The sequence below is a fragment of the Chlamydotis macqueenii genome, chromosome 16 (assembly GCF_036417535.1).
Source record: "Chlamydotis macqueenii isolate bChlMac1 chromosome 16, bChlMac1.mat, whole genome shotgun sequence".
NCBI lineage: Eukaryota > Metazoa > Chordata > Aves > Otidiformes > Otididae > Chlamydotis > Chlamydotis macqueenii.
This window is the reverse complement of record NC_141571.1, coordinates 3,503,525-3,520,132: the sequence shown is the minus strand read 5'-3', so window position 1 is coordinate 3,520,132 and position 16,608 is coordinate 3,503,525. Positions and strand designations below refer to the sequence as shown.

The following is a 16,608-nucleotide window of genomic DNA, read 5'->3' as shown; positions in this document are numbered from 1 at the left end:
CTCCCTCACGCAGTTTGCTTTCAGCTCTCAGTTTCTGTAGCAGAGTTCACTGATGATACATACCATATGTTGGGGTAGAAGTTATTCAAATCCTCTGTGACATTTAAAATGTGCTAAGATATTATGACCTTTGAAAAACACCATGAATGAGAAAGGCAGGCTGCAGAATGGGAAAAGTTACTGTTCTTTTATTGGGAAAACAACTGCAAAATTAAATTCTCAACTGCTGCAAACTGGCCAGGCTCCAAAAAAGCTGAGAGACAAGAGACACTGAAAGCACCATGTGAGAATCAGGCCTGTTGGTTAAGAGGTAAATTTAAGAATAAGAAGGAAAAAAAATTAAAAAAAAAAAAAAAAAAATCACTACAATCCACAAACCCCATACAAGCAGAAGAGCCCCCAAAGCTCCATTTAGTTTCAGCTTAGCATAAGCTACGATATTGCCTTTGTTATTTGCAAAGATCTAAAGGAAGCAGAAATCTTCAACGTTTCCCAAGTACAGTTCTTTCCTTTTTAATGGGAGTTAAGATCTCATCCTGTTAGACCTCAAACGGCAGAGACACACAACAAAGTTTGCGATAAGATCGCCCTATGGAGTAACCAACACATTTCTCCCCTAAAAATTATTCTGAAGATCCACACTTTCATTTCACGAAAAGCCCAAAACCAGTACTTTATCAATGACTGAGCTTCTGAATGACCACCTCCACCGTTCCTAACAGCTCCTCTTACTGGAAGAGGAAACAGACTGCAAAAACCAGCTCTTCAAGGGGCCAGCCTGCAAATTACTCCTCACAACAATACACAAGATATACTTTCGGAGATGAGAAGAAAACACACTGAAAGTTTAAGAGGAGCTCCTAAATTGAGGGACTTCACAAAAAGGAAACTACGGTGGAAGCACTTTCATTTTCACTGCAGATAGGATCACACTGAGGATACAAATTCCCTTCAGAAGAGATACATGTTGTGTTGGTTTTGTATTGGTGAACATTGGAGTCCTTCAGGCCAGAGCGGAGGTGCAGCAGTACAGCTGCGTGCTGTAGAACTACTTCATGTACTGACAGAGCTCCAGACAGTGGTAGCCATCCCTAACATTTGTCGATATCATTAAGAAAAAAATTGCCTGATGTAGGAAATTCTGTATTTCTTGCTACAGTAGATCAAACTTCTAAAGAGATACGACTAAACAAAGAAACATTTATGCTGGATATGACACAATGTTTTCTCAAAGCAAGGACAACTTAATCTGTGAAAGAGTCGCCTGTGGGAAATGATGGAACACTTGCCACTGGAGTAATTTCAAGGGAATTATTAAAATAGTCAAACATATACGGGAGTCAGGACAAATAGATGGAAAAGGAGTGACATGGTCACAACTAGTGTCAAAGAACAGGGTCATAGACAGTACTGTTTTTTTTCCTCTGCTCTCAAACATTACTAGATGACTTTACAGTGTAGTAATTGCATTCTTGAGAAATCCATGAAGTGATGCCAAAAACAACCTGGGAATTTGAAGTATACATTCTAGGAAAACTGGTGGTTTAATTAAGAAAAATAATGCTTAAATGGTTCCTTTTTGCTTGCAAGAATTAAGTTTGGAAACATGTTTAAAAAACAAAGTATTTTTAGTGAAAGAATAAATATTTATGACTTTATTCTATTTACTATTTATCAAGATACTTAAGTTAATTCTTATCCCCCAAGAGAAACAAATACCATTGCTTCAGGACAAAGTGATATCTTCACATCTTGAAAAATAATTTTCCCTATAAACGAAGCATGAAAAATTTGACACATAAACAATAAGCATCTAGACAACCTGAGCAGACGGTCTCTTAGTCAAATTAGCCCCAAAAATCCACAAAATATTCCTGTGCAGTTGTTTGGTGAGAACACACAGACTGGACAAATAAAACATTTAGGATACAGAGAATGCACCAAATACATTGTTTGGATGATAACTGCTGTCTAAATGGCTGCATAATGTATAATTAAAGCATTCAGTTAAAAAAATAGGAGAGAAAACACAACAGTTCCATATATGACACCCTGTGTACTGAACCAATAAACTCATACAAAAAAGACACTTGGTTTGGGTTTTTTGCCTTCAGCCCTACTGTGTATTTCTTTGTCACTAGTGTGGTGTTGCATATCACACTTCCTTAACAAAGAAATGCAACAAACTCAGTTGAGTTCTGTGGTTGAGAACCGCTGAGTAAAATGAGGCTTTGAGCAACGTGATCTAGTGGAAGATGTCCCGGCTCCTGGCAGGGGGGTTGGACTAGATGACCTTTGATGGTCCCTTCCAACCCAAACCATTCTATGATTCTATGACTAAAGCACACACCAGACACCACCGTCACTCTAGAACCACCTTTAGAACCACCACATAGAGACTTTTGGGAGAAGGTCCAGATTACCAGCAACATCAAACCAATGCTCATTTTTCAGTATAACTTCAGAGCTTTTCTCCCCTCTTCAGCCTGGATTTTCATTAACAAACTCAGTAGCCACAGGAACGTTAAAATCTCCTCCCTCCAACACTATTCAAACTACATGAAAAGAGTTTAGATGTGTAAAACGCTTTTGCAAATAATGTCGGGGACATTGTTATGGAGGAAGGGGGCTGGTGGAAAGCCACTTCCCTCCTCCTTCCCATACCGAGTTACAGCTTAGTTAGTCTTTTAAAAGTACTTGGAGCATTTACCCTACTCTTCTCCTTGAAAGTCTCTATTTGATGTATTTTTCTTTATTCCAAGGAATTCTGATTGACATACATAGCCCTCTCTCACTTCTAGTTCACAATGCCTTGTTCTTCAACTTATCACCAGCTCAGATATTCCTGTAGAATTTTATTCCCAGCAGAACATCTTTATAATCCAGTGAGGCCCCCTGTTTATCGTTTTTCCCACCTCTATTTTCTAAAGGCTACTAAACCTACATTTTTCCAATCTCCCTTAATACTTTTAGATCCTCAGGATGCCAGAACATTCCAGTTCGACCTTTGCTGTATCCTCTGTTTCCAAACAGCCTTTCTATAACAAGATGAGTTCTACTTAATGAAGTCACCCCAGCAGCCCTGAAGAGACCGCTAGAATTTTTATTCATTCTGCTCATTCGTTCCAGAATTTGTTTGCTTTTATTGTGCTTTTAATGCTGCTGAGCAATGCATTAAAGGCACCAGCTTTATCCTTTATAATCCTTTTTTCTATTACAGCCTATTAAAAAAAAAAAAAAAAACAAAACAAAAGAAAAACAAACCTGTATGATTACTTATAGTTACTTAGAGTCCCCTTGTTTTCAGCTTTTACAGCTTCACTGCCTTACATTTATCTAGAGCTCCCAAATCACATCCTGTCCTAACCTCTAGGCAGGAACAAGCTTTAATCTTTTTTATTATTTTGATTATAAACAACCTTTACACAAAATCTTAAGTCTGTATTTTCAGCATCTTGCTACAAACTTCCCAGTCATATCCCTGTAAGAAATTCCACAGGCCAATTGTAGGAGTTATCATTTGGACAATTTGCTAGATAGCAAAGAGGTAAAATACACAGTTAAGCCTCACTCACACAACAATTTCAGATCTTCAGTGGTTTCCTCCTCCATAAATATTTCTACTCAGTTTCTCTAATGTACACAAATATCAACCCTCATTCCAGAGGATGGTGCCATTCCTTCCCCTACTTCAGATTATACTCATTATTCTTCTATGATCAATTTTACACAAAAACTACTCCACTTCTTATTTTTGTTGCCTACTCAATTCAGCTACATTCAAGAATAAATTCAACAGCTGATTTCCTCTTGCATTTAGTATCTCACTTTACATCTGGATAAGGAGGATAAAATTTGGAAGAAGAGAATTTGGAATATGTAACATTCTCCAAAGTACCTAAGAGAAACAAAGAAAGCCTACCAATAGGACTTCTATTTCAAAACATTGAGTCATCTGTGGAAATGGGATTTAAGTACCTAAGTCCCTTGAGCACTTGCTGAAAGTTGTCTGTAAATTTCTATTATGTGATTTTTAAATTGATAAAGAAAAAATTCTTGTAACTGCCTGTCGTAGTTCAGCCCCGATCAGGACCAGAATACGCAGTCTCTCCCCCACTCCCCCCACCCTCCGAGAGAATAGGGGGAGAACTGGTAAACAAAAGAAAACCAGAAAAAACCCACGTGGGTTAAAATTGAACAAAAAGTAAATTTAACAGTAATGACAGAAGAAAACAAAACAGTGATGGAATACAAATACAGTATAATGCCTTACAACAAATCTCCACACCTAGTTTCTTCCAAGTAGCAGGAGGCTCCCCTCAGCACCCTCCTCACTTATATACTGAGCATGATGTCAGATGGGATGGAATAGCCCTTTGGCTAATTTGGGTAAATGAACCCCAGCTGTTAGCTGATTAGTTAATTATCCCACCCATAGGGGCTGCCAGCTTCAGTTCTCCACCCAGCTCAGGTGAATATTAACTCTATCCTAGCCAGAACCAGGACATTATCCACCCCTTATTCCATACCACCTACATCATGCAAAATCCTACACTTTCCAATTAATCATCAACACATACACACAGATATAATTCCCTTAGTCTATGGCCCATCCCTTCAAAAGGTCTGTTGAGTTTATCCAGTCCATAACTTTGGGCTCCATCTGTCATAACAGTCTCTCAATGCAGTGTTTCCTCAGGTAGTCTATCTGGTGCGATAGACTGTCTCATAATATTAAACAATAATTTCAAATGTATGACATGGGCTTGCACATCAGCTGAAAAGAAATTTTGTTCACTCCTATTTATCATCTCCTCAGAGATTATTTCCTTGCAAAGAACAAGAAACTCAACACAGTTACCCCCAGCAATCAATGGAGATAGTGGAACCTTTTCTTAGGAAGAGTGAAAAACCAAAACAGAGTCATCTGAATAGCAAACCTGGATCTATGCAACAAAACTCCCACTTCCTCAGGTATTTTCAAAATAATGATCACCTGGTATCACCCTGCTCTTCAAACATCTCAGGGGTTGTGCCAGGACATGGAAAATAAAGTGACTTCAGAAATCAGAACGTGCGTAGAAGTATCTGTGAGTTTTACAAACTGGAAAAACCATCCTGAAGGCACTGGAATAAAACAATCCCAATCACTTATTTTTCACTTTGAAGTCCAAACTGATCATAGAGCAACTACAGAAGGCTGAATGGATCTGTGGAGGCAGCAACTTTCTTCCTGATTACACAAATCTGAGTGATTCCTGTACAATTGCTCTAAAGGCAGCTCGACCGGATCGGGAAAGCTTCTGACCTGTATTCTAGGTTATAGCTCTAAACGCAGTTTTTAAAAAAGGCTCCAAAACCAGATGAATATGGTATATAGCAAATATGGCACTGGAAGGGAAATTGCGTAGATTCTCTGAATGGAAAACGGGTCATACAGTCTGCTGTTAGGTACTGGACCATTAACGCTCCGTACAATGACAAGCCAGCCGGGCCCCTCCAGCACATCTGTGCTGTCCCCAGGAGGAGTCCATTGCCTTCCCAATATACCAGAACCAGTTAAAAAGCACACAAGTCTTTAAATGTCTAACCACAGTAATCACAAGTGCTTGAAAAAAACAAACCAAAACAAAAAAAAAAAAAACCCACAAAAAACCCCCCACAACTCCAAAAACTGAGAGTATTGCAAACGAGCGCCTAATTCAGGATAATTGCCATCTGGTTTAACATTTGAAAGCTCTGCCTTCTGCATCCCAGACTCCCGTTATTTCCAGGGGAGACATCTCATTCGGGCAGGAAAGAAAAATAAGTGGGTGACAGCCACAGCAGTTAACTCAACTGGGCTCAGGGGCTTTCAGTGCTGGTAACAACTACTGGGATTAAAAAGAATAAGTGCTGGATTCAGAGTTTAATGGGAGTCCTAAGTAGTTGCGGATTTCTGCCGCCACTTAAGGTGACACGGACAATGCACAAGCGTGTAAAGGAGGAGAGAAGGATGCTCTAGCAGAAATACTGCTTCCATTTCACTCTCTCCTGCCCCACCTTTTCCTGAAGAACAGCAGCAAACGAACCAAGGGAAAATGAAGCAAATTTACAACAGAGCCAGCTTGCAAAGCACTGCAGGTAATTTCAAAATCATCGCAGAAATGTTGGGTCATATTGCTGTTACAACAGTGAGAGGTAGACGTGACAGTTATCAAGGGCAACTTCATTTAACACCTTGTTACTTCTACGTTTATCTGCTTTTTTTGCGTTGATTTTACTTAGGAAAAAAAAAAAATACTTAACGGGGGGGGGAAAAAAAACCCCACCTTGTTTTTACTATAGAAGCAACCAGTCTTCCAGTACAAAGTATTTACTTGTTCATTCCCAAACAGAATTGAGTACAAGGGAATTAGTTAAGCCTCAGTGAACCAGCAAGCATCGCTTGTGATCTTTTTCCATACACTGTCCAATACTCTATTGCTTATTCAGCTTCTGCCTCTTTCTGTTTATCTACTGATATTTTTTAGAGGTTCTTGCTCTGGTTTGTTAAACACGCTGGAACTGGGTTACTGCTGGCATCAGCCGGGTCTTTGCCTCACTGAATTCAGACTCAGGGATCCAAATCTGCCAATGCACTTGGGTCACAGAGTCCACACCTTTTCTATTCGTATGTGAAACCCTGAAGCGCCTGAAGGAACCCACACAGGTCAGACACTTGTCTGAGCCTCCACTTCCATAATTCCATCTACATTCAATATGTTTTTCTACAGAATTCAACAGAACCAAATAGATCTTATTGTACAGATTCATTTACCAAGTTATCCACAGGCTGCCAGTGAGGATATACTGGAGTACACGGACGGAAAAACCTCCGAAACTGTCGCCCTGAGGCTATCACCCTGCTCACATGGTGCAGGTGCAGTAACATAACTGATTATCGTCCTCTCCCCACTCCCAGCTCAGGCACAGAGGGCTCTGAAAGGCCCATCGTTACAGAGACACTAGTTTCACTTGCACATATAGAGCACATTAGATTCTTGTCACATATTTATTTCATTTTTTCTTTAATACTTGTTTATATCTTGCAAATGGTGCACTGAGATTACAGGCTAACAGCCCATACAGCTCTAATATGTCCTGTAAAGTACAAGAGAAGAAAAAAAAAAAACAAAACAAAACAAAAGGCTCCACCTTCTTAGATTTTGGTCTCAGCGTGTTAGAAGGAAGCATGTTGTGCTTAAAGTTCAGCAGAAGTACGTTCTGACTCCAACTCTCAAATAATTTCTTCCAGGAATGCTGACAATTTGCAAAAGGCAAGTTACCTTCTTTCTTACCGCAGTTACCAGCTACAGGGATGATGTATATTGCTCACTTGCTTGCTTTTAATTGGCCTACATTAGCCATAAGATCTTAAATAGGAAACTGAATCTGGGCTCTCAGAAATTTCATTTTGATAAACTAAACAAATCTTCCTAACCTTTAACTGCCTCTTAATTATTAACAGTAAAACATCAGGAGGCCCTCCACCTATGCCAAAACTCTCAAAAGTTGCTTGTCTCTTTAGTTCACATGAGTTTGCCTTTAGAATACTTAAAACTAAAAAAAAAAAAAAAGAAAAAAAGAAAAAAAAAAAGGCAAAAAGATTGGAAATTTTTTTCTCAATTCCTATTGATAACTTTTAATTTTTCCAGATTGCTACTTGCAGAATATAGGAGGAAAAAACCTAAAAATACTGTTATTAAGTAGTTGGTCACAGAAGCTGTATTTCTGCTAAGACACAGTGATGCACTTGAGCATGCCTGGCAGCTCTGGTCCTCTAGTCAAAGGTTCCCCAATTCTGCTTCAGCAACAGAGATTTGCTGAAAATCTCAGCTTCCTTTTGGTTCAATTTGGTAGAATGCTGGAACAGGTTGCCCAGAGAGGTGGTGGGTGCCCCATCCCTGGAAACATTCAAGGCCAGGTTGGATGGGCTCTGAGCAACCTGATGTGGTTGGAGATGTCCCTGCTCCTTGCAGGGGGGCTGGACTGGGTGACTTTTGAAGGTCCCTTCCAACCCACACCATTCTGTGATTCTATGATTTCCTTCTCCCAGAAATACAGAAATTGGTGGGAACACCCAGTCTCATCTTGACATATAGAACTGGGATATACAGAGACTTTGAACCACGCTGTATGGACAAGTCTTGTATAATGGTATGTCGTCTGTAATAGAGATGCTGTGATTAAAAACAAACTCTTACGCTATCTGTGTAGGTGGTACATGGGACAGACTGAGCCATACCACAGGTCGTTTCCTATAGGTATGAAATACACCACATTTTAATCTAAGAGTAATCAGTATAACTGTCAGAAGTACAAATATACTTTGCATCAAAGGCCAAAGAGCTTTAAAAAACCTTGAATGTCCTATCACAGCTGTTCTCAGGATTCTCTGATTATGAAGCTTTTTCTTTTTAAAATTTGTCTTGTAAAACTTAAGCCAGGTTCTGAGCTTTGAACCTGAGAAGGGGAGATCCAGCTGTATTTATGTTCGTATGAATGGAGTGTGTCCCTTAAACATTCAGCATTATAATCCTTAATTTCAAGGTAAACATCTCTTCAATATTTCCTGGAGCTGAAACTGTGGGAGCCCAGGTGCCAACAAGGCTCTGTTCCATCACACCCAGCAAGAGAGGCTGGCTCCCAGCCACATTCCGCACTGCTGAAATCTCACGTAAGGTCTTCCAAACGTATTTTTGTCTAAAGCACAGGGGTCGCAGGGTAAAATGGCCAGACTTGCTACAAAACACAGGAGACAAATCTAGTTCCTCTTTCAAAAACAACAAATTTACAACCAAAGAGTTACTTGTAATATATTTATCCTAATCTCTCAACACACAAACATTTTCAGTGACTTGAAGCAGATTGTTTCGCTAGGAAGAGATAAAAACTGTCAAGAAACTGAAAAAGGCAATTAGCAGATCACTATTCCTTTTGTAATCAGTGATAAAATTTCCAATTTTTTATCCCCTATGGCTCACTCCCCCAAACAAGCAAGACATCACCTTGAAAATGAATGCAATTAATTATATTAGCTGACACTTTTAAAACAGAATAGCTTCTCATTTACATTCCTGGCAGAAATTCAATAAGATTGCATTACTGTAATGTTGATTGACTGCTGCTGTAGTTATACTAGTATCCTGGGAAGAAGAAATAAAAAAAAAAGTTTGTTATGGGATTTTTAGAGCCAAGTACTTTGAACTGTTAAGTATTCTGAAGTGAAGAGACTACGGAAAAGGAAGTTTACTGTGTGTTTAGAGAAGTCAGAACCATTTCATAGAATCACAGAACGGTTAGGGTTGGAAGGGACCTTCAAAGCCCATCCTGTCCAAGCCCCCTGCAAGGAGCAGGGCCATCTCCAACCAGATCAGGTTGCTCAGAGCCTCATCCAACCTGGCCTTGAACGTTTTCAGGGATGGGGCATTCACCACATTTCTCTTCACTTTCCTTCGCTTCTGCACCAAACTCTCCATTTACTTTCACCTAATCAAAAATTTGCTGCATTCTCTTACATGCCTGAACTGATTATAAAGCTGTCTACCAAACCTACAGTCTTTCACCTACACCTCTGAACATTTTCCCTCTCTTAACACAGCTGCAGCTGTGTTGGTATGAAATGATTGCACAGCTTATTGTGTGCGCGCGCAGGGATTTCTCGATTTCACTTCGATATCAGTGTAGCAGTGGCCACTGCAGTACTGCTACAACACAGGCAAAAAGTAAACAAACAACAGAAATTGTTACACTGTCGTGGGTAACAGAGCTTTTGCAGCAAACCTGCAATTATAGTCAATAAATGAAGGCAACAGTAATTATGCATGTATTTTAAAAACATAATTTGTTTATAAAAACATTGTTATTTATGGTGACGTAAATAGCAAGGAAAAAATATAAACTAGTGTTTGTATTTCAGATTGCAGGTGAGGTAATGGCAGAAAAAACCTCCATTTTATTGCATTGGTACATATTCCACGCATCTATAATCATTCCACTTCTACCATAGATGCACAAGAAGGCTCAGCTGTAGTCCATGCCCAGTAGAGAGAGGTACAAGAAGAAGAGCTACATCTCAACACCAACAAGGAGACACCTACGCAGTCAATGAATTTCCAAGATTAAGTGTATTTAAACCGAATTAAGACTTCAGTCAATGCCCTAAGAATATCTATTAAAGTACGGAATAGGCTCTAAGGTTCATAGGGTTTTATCACTTTCTCCAAGTTGTACAGAAGTACACGCAAAAAGTACACAGCATAGCATTTGTGCATGTGGAAAATTTGTCAAAGGCCGCTAAATTCTATATGGGTTATCATATCATATACATTTACAACCATGATGCATGCTTTTCAGATTTCATATCTGAACTTAAGAAAGCTTTAAACATATTTATCATCAAGCAAGATAATAATTATTGCCTTTACTTTTGGAATAATGAAGAAGCATTCAGGAAAAGCAGATGGGAGGATTAGGATTGTCTCCTACATCAAGAGCTTAAAAAAAAAAAAAACAAACAAAAACAAACAAACAAACAAAAAAAAAACAAAAAAAAAACCCACACCAAAAAAATGAGGTAAGCATGAAGCTGCAAGGTGACGAAAAAGAACCCTAACGTTGGTCACATTCCTTTAATTAAAATTAGTAGGGGAGAATCATTAGGCTGATTTCAATTTGAGCAAAGAATTAACTTGAAATAGAATGTCAGTGGATTCTCTTTTTCCACAAAAGATGGAGACGCCGTGGAGTCCTTATGAAGGACTTGATGCAATGCTTTATTTTTAATATGGAAGGCATAAACTCTTTATTTCAGAGGGAGTATACTGGTGATTAAACTATTTCTTAAGTCTCTCCCAGATAAAGGGAAACAGAAATCTAAAGAGATAGCTGATAGAATAAGAAAGTCAAAATAATTCCCAGTGTATTACCTGTATTGGAAAGGCTCTCACGGAGCAGTGTCTGGATCCAAATGAAAATTTCTGAGCAGCTCACACTTGTCTTTGAGCCAATACTGAGATTTTAGCTAAACGTTTTGATCTCTTTGCTTAGGGAGATGTCTAAAGGGCTAAATATAACCTAGAACTGGCAGGCACATGATTTATCAAGTTTAGCAATGGGTCAGACTAGATGTGAACCTCTGGTCTGGACCTGTGCTTGCCAGGATCTCACAAGAGGTGATGAGAAAGTCAGTTATTTAATTTAAACCACATGTACGAAATTTAGTTATCTTTAAGATGAGATAATGAAAAAAGTCAAGCTTTTTGTCCTAACAGACAGCAAATTTCCAAACATCAATGTGAAGACAGAATAAAGTCTGGAATGCAGGGAGCGAAACAGACTGAAGTTACCAACTTCATACGTTCATACACTACCAAGCTGGGTAAGCAGTTTCAATGTGCTGTACACTGTCATTCCCACTCCGTATGATCTCAAGAGATTATTTATTCTCATCCTGTGCCTTATTCAGGTTGCAGTACAGGGCAGCAGCAAAGTCTCTCAAGCACTCTAATGCTGACTCTTCTCTTGGAACGGTCATGGACTTCTGCTGTACATCTAAGAATACAGGACAGAATTCCTGTAACTTAACCACTGGTTAGTTTTATTTTTCTGAAGACAAGCATGTCTCTGTCAAGCAGCCTGGACCACTACTGCAGTAGAAGATCAAGGTACACGGGACAGGGAAGACTGCTTATTACACAGATGCCAGCTTAGCTTGGTGAGCTCATCAGCAAGATCAGCTAAGATGATAATTACAACAAAGCTTCAAATTTTTCCAAAGCGTATGACAAATTATTGTACACTGCTGAAATACACAACTGCCCACACAATGCACCTTGTAATACGTGTCTACAGATCTTACTGGAAGTGAGGTCTTATACTGGTGGAAGCAGAGATGGCAAACTCCAATCAACAGAAGGTTTGGAGGATCTGAGGTCTGTCATAAAAGTGACAGACATGAAATGTATCTGAACACATCAGCAAACTTACTCCACGTGGAAACTGCAGGTTTAACACAACAAATCCACCTCAGGTGAAGATTAGCATAAGAGCCCTGAGGCCAAATTATAGTGGGTTTGGTTTTTAAGGGAGTTTGTCACCATCCAGAAGGAAATTTAGTATGACCACTGAATCTCTGAGATGCTTCCTTACCTTACTTAACCTACTGTCAGAAGTTCAAATATTTGGGGCGAAAAAGGATTTATCTTCAACACAGGATTGGAGCACATACTTTTTCCTCTTCTAACAAATGAACAGCTTAAACAGAAAAGATACGGTTAAAGTTTTAAAAAGAGATCAAAATAAACAGCAGTACTGCAATTTCACTAATCTGGCCAAATATGCATCCTCACACTTCACCCTGCCTAAACACTAAAGCATCAGGGACAGAGAAAGTCCTGTGTGTAACAGCTCTTACTTATTTTACAGAGAGTTACAGCTCATTTGGAGCAGCACACTAATTAATACAATCAGAGGCAAAAGTTTCAGAAATCTCCCAACAGCACACATTAGCATACGCTGCTATGAGACCTGATAAAGTTCAAAGCTTATCTTGTAGCCTGCATGCTCCATGTTTGCTCAGAGCAGCAGCTGGCCAAGTGATCTCCCTTCTTCTCAAAGAGCAAAATTAAATTAGATTAGATCATCTTCTCGCCCTTGTAGAATTAAGACTGTGCTATGAAAACAAGCAAATTAGCTTTTGAAATCCTATTTCTCATTTCAAGGCTACAAGGCTGAGGAACACTTTCTGTACCAATTCTGCAGAGCTGCAACAGAATGGACATGTCCTGCTCTCCTGGCAACCTGAGGGAAACAGTTCTACAGATCTGTCTCTCACTGGGCTCGAGGCTGTGAGTGACACAGGATCCTGAGGGATGAAGCCAAAGAAAGGAACAAAGGAGAAAAAGAAATGGATGCAAGGTCCTGAGAAAAAAACATCCAGAGAAGGTATGATGAGAGCTGCAGGAGTAGAGAATTTTGAAAGCTTCTTGGTTTGTTGCTATATAGAAACACTTAATTCCTAGACAAAGTAAGATACAGAACATGAATGTTATATGAGAAGAAAAGCTCAGAACATAAAGAAAAAAGTAAAAATGTACGGGACAGCGCTGTTTGGATGTAAAAGCTGGGCTGAAGAACAACAAACGTTTATGGATGGCAAATGGGATGGCGGATGAAGAGCATTAGTTCAGATATCACAGTGATGCCAGATGCCATATTTAAAAAAAAAAAAAAAAAAAAAAAAAAAATCAAACAAACACATAACAGTGAATGAAGTTCAAAGGGGGCCATACAAACAAGATCCTATATTTAAACTCTAGTTTCTAGAGCCGAATGACTGCACACCAAGCTGCGAGGTCAGTTAGCACAGATGCTCTTAAACAAGCTTATAAAAATGTGTCCCCATTAAATTACCATGCTGCAGCAATTAGACACACTCCAGAAGAGCATCCTATGCAATCTGTTCTAGATGAACAGCTAATGAGAACTAAGCTAAACCACTTTTTTCCTCCTTTGAATATTCCCATAACTATGCTGCTAAACAACTTAAACATATAAAACTGAAAGGGGGAAAGACATTTGTCTGCTCTGGACAGATCAAATAGTAAAATGGCCATGAGAATGCACAGTGATATCTATGGTACATCTTCACACTGTCACCCTAGACTGCATCAAATTTAGCAAGAAGTTAATTTAGCTTAGAGCTCTTTTTTTTTTTCTTTTCGAAATACCTTGATTGTATCCTAGTTAGGCTGGGGGCGAGGGAGAAGGTGATTTGGTTTTTATTGCCAAGATTCTTCACAGCTTGATTTTCACTACCGTAACTGGAGCAGATTAAAAGATGAAGATGGTACTGGAGGGAAAAAAAGAAATAGAAAAAGTCCCATATACATGGAAAACAAAAGAGGGATGGGGTGAAACTGAACTTTTGAAGTGTTTACGTTTTCATGTGGTATCTGAACAGCAAATAGCTAAGCCTAAGGTTATGGGGCACACTGTCTTGTGAGGAGGTGTCACTAACTTATCCTCTGAAAATGTCAATCACACTGCTTAAAGAGTTAGTTACTAACCCTAAAGAAATAAATTACAAAGTGGAAACACTACATAAACTTCCAGTGCATAAAACATTTGTTCTAAAGCATCTTAAATTCAACCAGAGAAACAGCTCTGTGATTTTGTGGTTTTGAGGAGGGCAGGCCACTTACTGCCTCTGCGCGTTCTTTCAGCACGATTCCATGCTGCTGTGTGTGCTGGAGGCACAGCGAGAAGATTGGATAAAACATCCATCAAGATGCTGGCCTGACTCAGCCACCACCCACACAGGGCAATGGATGATATTTTCAAAGATCTAAGGGATGTGGTCAGATCTTCAGTGTTAAGCACAGTCTTGCTTTAGAAGAATTAGATAAACCAAGGAAGCTCTCAGACACCTGAGCTGACTTGTAGGTTTCCTATTCTGCTTTCCTTAGAACATCATTCTGATCACCACCGACATTTCCTTCATACTACCCACATGCTTACGCTGTAAGTAAATCCCAAGTAGAAGACCAGAATAAAAAACTGTTTCCACAATTAGAAATACAAGCCCTCTCTACAGTGACAGGGAAGTGTCTTTGTTCCGTTTGTAGGAGGCCTACCTCGAAGCACCAAGTGTAAATACTGCAAATAAGGATTTGACATCTCTCCGCGTTTACAGACATTATACTAATAAACAGCCAAGCATTTCTGAAGGTAAAGGAGGGTCCAAAAGGGCTTGTGTTACAGCCTGAAATGTCTCCATTTCCCGTGAATTCCCTGTGACTTGGCTGGTGCCATTTTCACTGCAGCTGTTCATTCAGTGGAGAGTTCACATCATGAAACACGACAGTGAGAAAACGAGCCGATTAGAATTCACTGAATACAGCTTTTCATTTGAAAAGATCCTCAAACACATACAATTGCTTTACTTTGCTTAATTTTCAACATTCATAAACATAATTGCATTTATTTTTCTAGTCAATACTGAAAACAAGTGATAATTTGTAATATTACAACTTTCATCTCAAAGGAACACAACCACAACAGTTTTCCCTCTCTTCTAAACGAGGTGAAAGATACGGAGGAGGCTGGATTGCCTAGGCAGGAGATGCATACGTTATTCTTCCCCAAGAGAATATCTGAATATTGTTGCTATCAACTTCCTTTTGTACATGTATAAATGACTTACAGAAAATAGACTTATTCAAAGCCAGTATTTTTCATGTGCCAAATTACATGCACTAAATACCTAATACTGGGAATAGCAAATGCTAATATTTCCTAAGCATTAAAAATGAAATTTTTTTCCCCCATAAATTCCCAATAGTGAGAGTTCTCAGTGGAACCACTCAACAGAAGCTGTCATTACCATTCCGCCCAAACAGTCTGTATCCTTCTACATAAACAGTGAAGTATTTGATAATCTAGAACATGGACACTGTTCATGATGAATCCCCAACCTGTTGTTTTTTTGTTTTTGGTTTTTTTTTTAAGCTGGTGGGAAGACTTCCAGTTATTTCACTATACACTGAATTGGGCCTATGGTAAAGAAAGACCATTAGTTAAATAATTCATAACACTGGAATCTTAGAAACTTTATAATAGCTTTGTACTCCGATGCTGAGAGTCCGTTAAGTGGTGGTGTGGTAGAAAAAAAAAAAAAAAAAAAAAAAAAAGAGAGTTCACAGGCAAAAACAAAAAAATGTGAAAACAGTAGTGCATTAGCCACATAATCCACTACAGCATACAGTCTCTGTAAGAGATTATACTCAGTTTCCACTGAATTTAAGGAACTTCCGGAGAATTCCAGTATTGAGCAACTGCAAAAAGCTGGAAAGTCATACAGGCAGACTTAGTAAGGCTCTGCTATCAAAGCACATGAGAGACTGAGTAACAACCTTAACCATGCTTTTTGCCTTTCCTGGATTCTGCCCCATGCAGATTTCTCAAGTCACTCTTCTCTTGGAATTTCTTTCCCCGTTAGATTTTCTCCATCTCTAGCTTGCTAACCAACCTTCCAGGATAACAAAATACCCAGTGGAGAGGAAGTCTTGTGACAAATGCCTTAAGCTCTCACTGCAATATTCCCTAATCCTGTAAATTCCTTCAATATCACTAGAATCTACCTCTTCCTTCCGAAACATTTGTTCCTACTTTAGTCACGCTTTTCCTCTGTTCCTCAATAACCACTAGCTTCACATTTATCATTTTCAGTATCCCATCTTCACCAGAAGGACCTTCCCCATCCCTCATTCTGCCTTATGTACCTTATTTACGCCTGTTCTTCCTTAACTATGCTTCTCTTCTTGCTCTAAATTTTCTAATAGGAACTAAGGGGTATTAAATTATCAACCTGACCCTTAGTATAAAAAGAATTTCCACAGAAATAAGTATTTAAAACAAAAGAGCTTAGTCAAAGCTTGCTTTGGATGCTAGCTTTATTTCAATACACCCATATTTATTTCAACAGAATTTAAACTAGATTTCATCTACTTGAAAGAAATCTCTCTTCCTTCTAACCATCAAATCCAGAAGCTTTTAAAATTTGTATTGATAAATGTTTTTCCATTC

General features: G+C 39.0%; 1 protein-coding gene across 2 annotated transcripts in view; it reads right to left on the bottom strand.

The window, feature by feature from the left end:
• PTPRT (protein tyrosine phosphatase receptor type T) overlaps positions 1-16,608 on the bottom strand; it is a 444,344-nt gene that overhangs the window by 300,834 nt on the left and 126,902 nt on the right. The window lies entirely within an intron of this gene.